Source organism: Ostrinia nubilalis, assembly GCF_963855985.1.
Source record: "Ostrinia nubilalis chromosome W unlocalized genomic scaffold, ilOstNubi1.1 SUPER_W_unloc_1, whole genome shotgun sequence".
NCBI classification, from domain to species: domain Eukaryota; kingdom Metazoa; phylum Arthropoda; class Insecta; order Lepidoptera; family Crambidae; genus Ostrinia; species Ostrinia nubilalis.
The window spans coordinates 3,437,363-3,448,277 of NW_026973566.1; positions in this window are offsets into that span (position 1 = coordinate 3,437,363).

A 10,915-nucleotide genomic window follows, 5' to 3' on the forward strand; every position below is an offset into this window, starting at 1 on the left:
GAGCCCACAGTACGTCGTCCGAGAGAAAGCGGTATCTCGGAAGTAAAAATAACCAGCATTTAACGAAAAATAGAAGAACAGTAGTTTTTGGCACGTATGCTAGGAAATGATAAGCCTGTACCTGTCTATCAAGATTTAAACGATGAAACCAAGTGCCATACATGTATTTTGAAGACTCAAATGAAATCTACATTTTAAAAATATGTATGGCTTCCTTCACTGAGCAAAGCAAGTTTATTCAGACTGTGTTTAATTCGCACTATTTGAGGTGTGTAATTTTTTTCCCCCTTTTTCATATTAGGATTACTGATATATCATTAGCTAAAAAGACTATTGAAAATTAAGATTCTAAGTTGATTTGTTGAATTTATGAATATTTTTCATGATAACTTTGTGAATCATGATTTCATGAGATTTTTGCCAAAAAATGCTACATGTTTTCTAAATATTGAAATAATACGTACTTATTAACAAATAATTTACATAAAAAATCGTTTTATTGTATTTAAATATAACCACTATTAATAATTATTAACATAAAACCCTAAAAAGATTATATATTTTTAAATATAAGCACACATATGTACGGGCCTCTCAGGCCCCCACGTCAGTGTTTACGTGAAATTAAATCCACCTCAGTAGCTAAAGGTTAAGCTTGTATAATAGGCCCTTGTGCCACACGCGGTCAAAGGCCTGCTGGATATCGAGAAAGACTGCCGAGCAGTATTCTTTTTTCTCGAGTGCTTGCCGTATCGTATGCGCTACTCGATGTATTTGTTCCGTCGTCCCATGGTTTTGGCGGAAGCCGAATTGGTGGTCTGGTATAACTTTGTCTGCTATTAGTGCTGGTAGTAGGCGTTTCAGAACCAGTTTCTCGAAGACTTTTGACAGCAAAGGAAGAAGACTTATGGGTCTGTATGATGTGACCTCTGTAGGAGGCTTCCCCGGTTTGGCTATCATGTTTATGATGGATACTTTCCATAACTCTGGAAAATGTTGTAATCTCAGTATTGCATTAAAGAGGATTGTCAGCAGGACGATGCCTTTTCTTGGTAGTTGCTTGAGAACTTCTGCCGTTATAAGATCAAATCCTGGTGCCTTTTTTGTTTTAAGTGCATGATAGTTCTTTTGACTTCTATTGCCGTCACAAGTCTCAATGGCGGCGACAGTTGTTGGTCACTGTTTAAAACTTCGTCAATATCCTGCTCTGATTGTGTATTATCAGGTTCGTTGGGTTTGAATACATTTTTTAGGAAATTAGCAAATAACTCAGTTTTATCTTGAGGCTTTCGTGACCAGTTGCCGTTAGCTTGTCTCAGTGGAGGAATGTGTTCTTTTGGCCTTTTCAGTGAGTTGGTCATTTTCCAAAGTGTATAATCCTCTGCTTTGTACGGTGATAGAGTCTTAAGTTTGTCTTGGAGGGTTTGGGTTTGAATACATTTTTTAGGAAATTAGCAAATAACTCAGTTTTATCTTGAGGCTTTCGTGACCAGTTGCCGTTAGCTTGTCTCAGTGGAGGAATGTGTTCTTTTGGCCTTTTCAGTGAGTTGGTCATTTTCCAAAGTGTATAATCCTCTGCTTTGTACGGTGATAGAGTCTTAAGTTTGTCTTGGAGGGTATTGTTCTCATTTTCTCTTAGCATTTCCTTCAGTTCCTTTTGTATTCTATTAAGGGCCACTAACGTCGCAGTTTTCTCTTTTCAGTAATCATCTGTCGTATTTCCAGCGTAGTGTCATGATTTTGTGGTTTAGATGCCATGTGTGGAGTTGATAGCCATGCCGCCTTTTGTATTAGGTTAATGGTATACCACGCAGCGTCATCTATGTCTTCTACCGTTTTTAGAGGTATGCGCAGATTAACATTATCACTTATATATTCCCTAAAGGACTCCCAGTCAGTTTTATGGTTATACAGGGTCTCTCGTGGTTCTTTCCAGATTACTGTGGTACTCAATGTGCATATCACAGGTGTATGGTCTGAGGATCCATCTAGGCATGCTTCCACTTTTGTGTATAATCCCGACATCTTTTTAGTGATGAAGAAATCGATGAGATCTGGAGTTTTGTTAGGGTCTGATGGCCAGTAAGTTGGTTCTCCTGTAGATAGTATATTGAGGTTATTGCTATCAATTGCCTTTTTTAGCTCTCGGCCCTTTGTCGTCGTCAATCGGGAGCCCCAGAACGTGTGTTTTGAATCCCAGTCTCCTCCCACAATGAATCTGTCACCAATCGTGTGGAAGAAATCGCTAAACATTTGTTCATCTATGCGATGCCGTGGGGGACAGTACACAGCAGCCACATTCAGTGATCCCTGCCAGTCATCTATAGATATTGTAGCGTTGCAGTTTTGGCTGTTTTTCACAATTGATTTTCTTACTCGATATTTGGATTTAGGATACCACTAGCGACATCTATTGGCGGATTTAGAAGTTTGATTGAAGAAGGGTTTGCAATAGATGGCGCTTTTTGCTCAGTCAATTCAAATATATTTTATTGAAACATTTCCTAATGTTTTTGTTTTGATTATTCTATTTTTTAATGGAGTGTTTTCAGTGTTCTGGAAATTGTTTTCATCATGGTTTTTATTGGTGTTTGCTTTTTATCTAAGCGGCGAAACGAAAACTGCAAGAAAGGATTTTTTCCTGGCGGCTTGGTGACTGGAATTGAACCGCCACCGGTGCAGACGGAGAAGATGGTGAATTGTCTGCACGTGAAAAAGAGGTTGTCCGGCTTGCAGAAATTTATAAGAGTTACCGTTCCTTGTATGAGATTAAAAAAATGAAAATAAAACAGCTCCCTCTCAATTGACACAATTTATTTTGTCTCGTAAGCTTGAATACAGTTGACAGTTACGATATTATAACTACTGTAATAGATAGTGCCAATCTCAAGGGATTCAGGGTCGTTAATTAGGTTCGGTTTGGTGAATATTATTGCCACTACAAATTTCTTAAAACTCAGCCTAAATATTAAAAGACTCTACTAGTTAAGATAACTGCGCGATGTCAGGTCGGAAAGACTCCTACTTGAAGGATAGAAAAGTGGGTACCTTGGAAGCCATGCGGTTATAAGCCGTTACCCTGAACGTTCCTCTCTTCTTCCGGGGTCCAACGGGTCTCGCACACTTTTAGGCTACAAGCAGCGTCCTCCACGGCCTCATGCGCGCAGTGCCAGATGAAGCTCTTGCATCTCCTCGACAGGTAAGCGTTCAAACTCTTGCAGAGACAGAGGTTTGATGACAAGGAGGAAATGCGAAGAGATCAGCAGTTTAGAAAGGAGAAACAATTCATACGAAATGAAGAGAAATTAAAATATATGAAATATCATCAAAATATTATGTTTAAATTATAAAATCCCGCATCTGAAACGAAAAAATACGAGTGTCAGCATCACATGTGGAACGTGGCATTAGGTTATGAAAAACACCAGCAATGGGAAATAAATACTTACGAAGACCGCTCGCTAATTCGAACTTCACTCGCAGTCTTCAGCAACCCAATACCCTCATCCGAATAGGATTTAGGGAATTTCTGAAAGAAACGATCACATGAAATACCACGTACTGGAATACGAGAAATATCAATTACGAAAAAATAAATAAATTCTCCGACGGGAACTTACCTCATGTGTGTTATTTTTAAAATATATTAAGAAATTATCGTGGATGCATTCTGCATCACACGATTTGAAACACAGGGGATCACATCCCCAAAAATAATAAAATTGCGGTTGCGCAAGATCGACCAAAATTCCAAAGTGATTTGACAGCTCAACTGACAGCCGCGAGTCATAGAGATCGCAAGACGTTTCGTTTCGCCGCTTAGAAAAGCAAACACCAATAAAAACCATGATGAAAACAATTTCCAGAACACTGAAAACACTCCATTAAAAAATAGAATAATCAAAACAAAAACATTAGGAAATGTTTCAATAAAATATATTTGAATTGACTGAGCAAAAAGCGCCATCTATTGCAAACCCTTCTTCAATCAAACTTCTAAATCCGCCAATAGATGTCGCTAGTGGTATCCTAAATCCAAATATCGAGTAAGAAAATCAATTGTGAAAAACAGCCAAAACTGCAACGCTACAATATCATTGCGGCCTGTAAGTGTGCGAAAGTGAAATTCGGTATTACGTGGTGTCTTATGTGTTCCTTAATTATTACAGCAGCCCCAGCATGTGATGTGCCATCTGGATGGTTAGCATAGTATACATTGTATCCTTTAATTTTAATCACTTTCTGGTCAGTCATATGTGTTTCAGAAACCAATAGTATATCTACTTTGTTGTAGTTTATGAATAGCTCCACTTCTTGCTTATTCGGGGATAAGCCATTTATGTTCCATGCAGCGATTCTGAGGAATTTTACTTTGTCTGCCGAGCTATTAGTGTCGTTAGGAGACCCATTAAGGTCCCTATGTGTTGTATGAGGATATCGATCTTACCCGACTGTTTTATTATAATTTGCCCTAGTGAGCTTGTTGACTGAGATTGTACGTTCTCTGTTTTTCTGTTCCAGTTGCCGGTATTTCCAGTATTGGATACGCTTTCGGCTAGGCGCAGATTGTTTTTTTCCTGGTCATTTTTCGGATGTTGTGTATTGTGTCTGGGGAGTCTTAGCGGAGGGAAATCTTCTGCTCGGGGTGTAAAGGTGTCTGTGGCTTTTGTCTTGTCTTGTGGGGCTCTTCTATTCCAGCTTGAACCATTTTTCGTGAACGGATCTCCTTATAGACTTGGCAGCCTTTGTAGTTGGCTGGATGATCACCTTGGCAGAGGGCACAGGTAGCGGGCAAGTTCCTATCCTTTTTGTGGTAGTCAGTAGTTTTGTGTCCTTGTGCGCATTTAACACACCTGTATGGACGCATACAGTTGTTTTTGGTATGTCCATATTGTTGACACCTGGTACACTGTGGTATGTCAGTTGATTTCCTTGGATCTTCTATTGTGACTCTTGTGTGGAATATAGTTTCAATATTTTTTATCTCCGGGTTGTTAGGACTCGGTTCAACATTGACGAAGAACATGTTTAAGGGCTTTTTATTTTTTCGTGATATTGCACAGATTATTTCACCTCGTACCCTTTTCCCTGTTTTTTCTATTGCTTCTATTATAGCGGATTTAGGGGTTGTGTGATGTAGGTTTTTTATTACAGTTCGGTAGTATTTATTTTGCTTCTGTGTGAATGTATGACCGATGAGGCCATTATTCCGGATGAGTTCTATTAAGTCCTTATATGTTTCAGTTGACTGAGTCATCACTTTTAGCTGATCTCTATTAATGATTTTATAAGAGTAGCTGTCACTAGGTATTGTTTCATTTAATAGCTCCGTTAATTTTGTTAGGTCTTCAATGCCATATAATATTATCGGTGGTGGTTTGCTATTTTTTTTGGTATTATTGGATGGATTTTCTTTTGTCTCCTCGGTTAGATCTATAGGAAGCCCGTTGTATCTGTTGGAGGTGGTGATTCCTTTTGGTGTCCCATGATTTACTTTTTTAGTTTGTGTTGGACTGTGGGATATTCTTTTCCTTTTGGGGTTGCGGTCAGTAGGTACTCTTTGCCAAGAGGGAGGGCAAACTTTGTTGACACAATCATCTTCAATTTCTGTGGCTGAGTCAGTGGTCTTGATGTTTCCCAGTGAAGCCGATCTCGGTCTTGTGATGAATAGGCTTGGATGGAATGCCTGTTGGGTTAGTTTTTTGCAGTGCTACCAGAAGCATTCACCGTCACGGGGGCCTGGTCGCCCACTCCCGCACAGTCTTCGGTAACATATTTCCCACTCGCTGGCCCGGGTACCAACAAGCGCCGGGGGTTAGCCGGATCGCATGACAAAACAGTATTCGTATCGCTCATTTTTCATATTTCGAAGTGGGGCATACGCATGTCGCTTTCCCAAGGCGACATGGCCACACTTTCAGGGGGGATTTAGTCCTCCTTGGCTTGTGGTTCACCAGTGGTCAGGTTAGTTAACCGCCGCCTGTTGCTCGGCGTTGTTGCCCATTTGGCACCACCCGGGGGGCACGTGTAGGGTGGGCCTAGGAGAAGGTGGTAAGTCCTACGGACGCGGGCAACATTACCCCCCTTTGTATTGAACATAATAATACATAATATCGATGGGTGCCGGGAATAAAGCCACAATCGACAAAACACAATTTTACAGGAGAAGAGATTTAGTGTCAATTTTGAATAATTCTAAACTACGAGGCGTATCAAAACGGTTTGTATATCAAGCGATGCGTTATTTTTTCTGGAGTAACATTTAATGTGCTTAAGGTTATAGTGCTTAGAATATACTTTAAAAAAGGTAGAAATACATATTGCCGCTTCATACATTGAAAGTCGGTTCCGTAAGAGTCCATTGTGGTTTTATTCCGGTAAAAAGTGTGCAAATAATCAAACAGCAATAGTGTATTGCAGCCTCAGGCGCTGATCTGAAGGATACAGTAATAGCCGTTTGCTTGTAGAAGATTTAAATAAAAGTTTTAACATTGTATATGGAACGATTGTTCCGGTCAACAAATTTTAAATGATGAATGGGAATAACGATTCAATATCCATAGTGCTTTTGGTAAATCAGGCAGTTTCAAAGATAAAATTCTGAAAAAAATTCAAAAGGTGTATAGGGACCCGCAGTTTACTAAAATCACTTAATCGGAAAACTGCTGCTATGGCTATTGCGGCTTTATTCCAGGCACCCATCGATATGATGCTAATACCCAGTTTCTGGCCTGGGGGGGGGGGGGGGGAATAAGTCATACCCAGCTTATAGCCTGGGGGGAGGGGCAAGCCTTACCCAGCTTCTGGCCTAGGGGAGGGGGGGGGGGGGGGGTCAAGTCATAACCAGTTTCTATGGGCTGGGGGTAGGGGCTAGCCTTACCCAGCTTCTAGCCTGGGGGGGGGTCAAGTCATACCCAGTTTCTGGCATTTCTGGAATGGGGGGGGGTGTCATACCTAGCTTCTGGCCGAAGGCGAGTCATATCCAGCTTATGCTTATGGCCTGGGGGGAGGGGCAAGCCTTACCCAGCTTCTGGCCTGGGGGGAGGGGGGGTAAATCATACCCAACTTCTGGCCGAGGGGGAAGTCATGCCCAGCTTATGACCTGGGGAAAGGAGGGGGGCGGGGGAGTCATACCCAGCTTCTAGGCTAAGATTAAATAGATTTCCAGGAGGGAGCAGCTGTCCGTTCCTGCAGCAGCTGGCCCGCCCATGGGAACGGCGAATAGATAGGTAGGTACGTAGGTTTAACTCAGAAAAACTAAATAACAGGTAGGTATTGCGTGTACATCGAAATGATCTTCATAGCAATGTCTTGTAGCCTAGGCAGAGTGTATCTGCCTCAGCTATACCTTATTGTTTAGAAGTAAATAAATTAATACTTATACATTTTTATATTTTACTTGGAAGAAGATATGACTCTAACAACACTTATGAACACTTTATTTGAATAAATCGCCAAATATACCACCGCGGAGACCCCAATCACGTCTCTGCGTTCCATTGAATCGTATGAGCGTATGGATTTTTTGCGTTATTTTTCACAATTTCTATTTTTAAAAATTACCTATCGATAGCTTACTTTATTCTGATGAATAAATGTCATCACAAGTTTTTCTCTAAAACTGATAGTTTGGCTAGAAAAACATATTTTCTATCCACGCAGTACGCCGGCAGCGTTCGGATCGGATATAGTGACGTCATCGTCCCCGCGCCGGGCGGTCAGTGAACTTTTTTAGTAATTTGGCCATAACTTCGTAAATTTTTGTCGTAGAACAAAAATTTTTGGACTGTGTATTAAGGATTTCTTAACCCTATAAATCTGCATTCACAGCTAAAAATCGAAATGATCCTCATTGCCCTCCTACCTACATCAGCTAAGATATATGAGAAAGCTATGTGCAATAGGCTGTACTCCTTCTGCGAAAAATATAATATATTTGACAGTAGTCAAAATGGATTTAGGCGTAATCGATCTACGACACTTGCAGTTTATAATTATGTACAGGAAGTGTTAAGTATTTTGGAAAACAAACAATACGCAGTAGGAATATTGCTCGATATGACTAAAGCATACGATAAGGTCCAATTCGGGATCCTATTAAACAAACTTTATGATATCGGGATCAGGGGAGTGGTTCACGATTGATTTAAGTCATATCTGTCAAATCGTAAACAGGTCGTAGACATACAATTTTCAAATTATAAAACGGGAATGATCGAGTCGGTAAGATCGCACGAGATCACCACGACCAGCTCAATACCTCAAGGCAGCGTCCTAGGATGTGTCCTATTTTTGTTAGGCATGTATTAAATGATCTTTTTAAATTAGCAAAAACGGCAAATAAAAAAATCTAAATGGTCATCTATTTTAATGATTGATCCTCTTTCTTTGAGACATAAAATAAATGAAATCGATCGATATTTTAACCTCTTTTGAACTACGCAAAAAAAATTTGAGATTTAAAAATTATATCTGATCGTTACTTGTTTGTCCTCAAAAATAAAAGAAATGAGCACCAAATATTCAATATTGTAATACTTTTTTAAATAATTCGATTTGTATAAATTATTTTTTGTCTATATCAAAATAATCTTCATAATAATTATGTTATGGTACTTATTTTTATTAAGTTGTAGTCAAAGGATGGAAACTTTTTAAGGCACTTGATGTTCAAAGATTTATTTTTTATTAAAAAAGCATACTTAACACGTTCACACTGCGTTATCGGGTCGGATTGACCTTAGGTGCTGGATGCGTTGGTGCGGGATGGATATATTCGGTCTTTTCAATAGTACGAAAGATAAATATTGTTTTGCAATTGTTTCGTCAAACACAGTAAATATTTGGAAAAAAAAACTTATCAGGTCCTTACGACCCGATGTCGCACTAAAAGTAAACAAATCGATGGCTCCTACGTATAAAGGCGAAACTGCCGCTTACGCCTTTTTCCAATTATTTAAGCAATGATTTCATTTTGCTCTAATCTATAACGTCAGTAAGAAAAAAAATTTTTTTTTCCATTAGATACAAAATAAAATTTTAGGCAAATAGGCGTATGTGCAAAACTACGCCACGTATAAAGCCCAATCATACGATTCGTCAATCTATACGAGTAGTTGCTTACATAAATACATATTTTTTATAATCCAAATCTTAAATAAAGCCATGAAAATATTTAGCAAATTGTTTTATTTATAAATTATGACACATTATATAGTTATTTAACTTTTAGCGTTAAGAGTCGCATCTCAAACTAATTTGAAAATTATAAATAACTTGAAAAAATCGAACTGCCTAAGGCATCGTGGGTTCAATTCCCGCTTAGGCAGTTCGATTTTTTCAAGTTATTTATAATTTTTAAAAATATGACACATTATGTTAAAAGACCTAACTAAATCTCGAGCACAGTATATGGGCGTATTTGCGTTAAAACGTAATAACGATACATTAAACAACTTTTTCTAACTGATTTATTATTGATATAGCACATGATAACAATTAAAATAATTACATGCATAAATAAAGAGAGTAATCGCTTAAAATATTATATTTATGTTGTCATTTAAGTCTCTTTACGTTGAACAATATACATGAAATTATAGAAATGTGACGACGTAAAAGGGCAATGCGTAAAATCTCAAAATATATAAGAAAAATATAAAAATTGATAACAGCAGTAGCAAAAGCATTACATGTTAAGGCTAAATGTGAAATTTCATTAAATTCGTTTTAGTAGGTCAGAAGATATGACCCAAAAATATGGTTCTGGCCACTAAAATGGCTCTCCTGTAAAATTTACTTTTTTCACTTACGCCAGTATACGTAGGAGCCATCGAAATATCGTTTAGTGCTTTTATCGTGTCTAATCGACCCGTTGACAGATCAATTAACAACAAACATTTATGGTCACTGATCACGGTCGAGATCGGTATACTAAGAGAAAATCAACCTTGCGATTTAAAAAAAAAAACAAAGAAGTAAAAAATATGATGTCGGGTTCAGGGATGTCAGAAGTAAGAAATTATTTTACATAGCGCCTCTAGTCCCAAACTATGCAAAGCTTGTAATTTAAACAAACATGGCAATGTACCATTCTGCTCTTATTGGCCGCTAAGCCCTTGGCCAACTCAGTAACCAATGACGGACGATTGTCACTCAACCACAAAGTACCGCGTAAATTAAAAGATATTTTTTAATTAAAAATATTAACCAATAATATTTTTTGTTAGATCAAATATATTTTAAAGTTAAGTTATACATAGATCGAAATGTATTTATTAGGTGATCAATATTAAAAGGCAAACTTGATATAAAAATCATCAAATTAACAAAATTAAAGATCAATAACTAAAAAAGAGGATCAAATATTATTTTTGTTTACCAAATATTAAAAGAGTATGTTAAACATAAATATTATGTTACCTTTAATGAAGATCATTCATAATTTATCCGTAGATCAACTAATATAGACCCAATAATTAATATAAAGATATAATATAATAAAAAATATCATTTATTTTTAAAAGTGCACATACAAAAAAGATCAATTAGTTTTTAGAGGATCAAATAATATTGTCCCTTATAATAATTATTAGAATTATTTTTTTCCTATTCCCTGGAGAGACTTTATAAAAAAAGTGTCGGCCCAGTACGCGTAATTTTTCAAATATATTTTTTATACAATAATAGACATTATATTCCAAATTGCTTTATGTACTTCCTATCAAAGACATCTATAATTTATTTGATTGCTATTGTAAATAAGAGTAAAATTGCAATGCCCTTGCAGGGCCCATATGTTTACCTTACATATTTTATAAGACCTTACTGTACATACATACATATGTGATGCAATAAATAAATGAATATGAATATGAATAGGTATGTACTAATAAATGTCTAAAGAATTTTAATA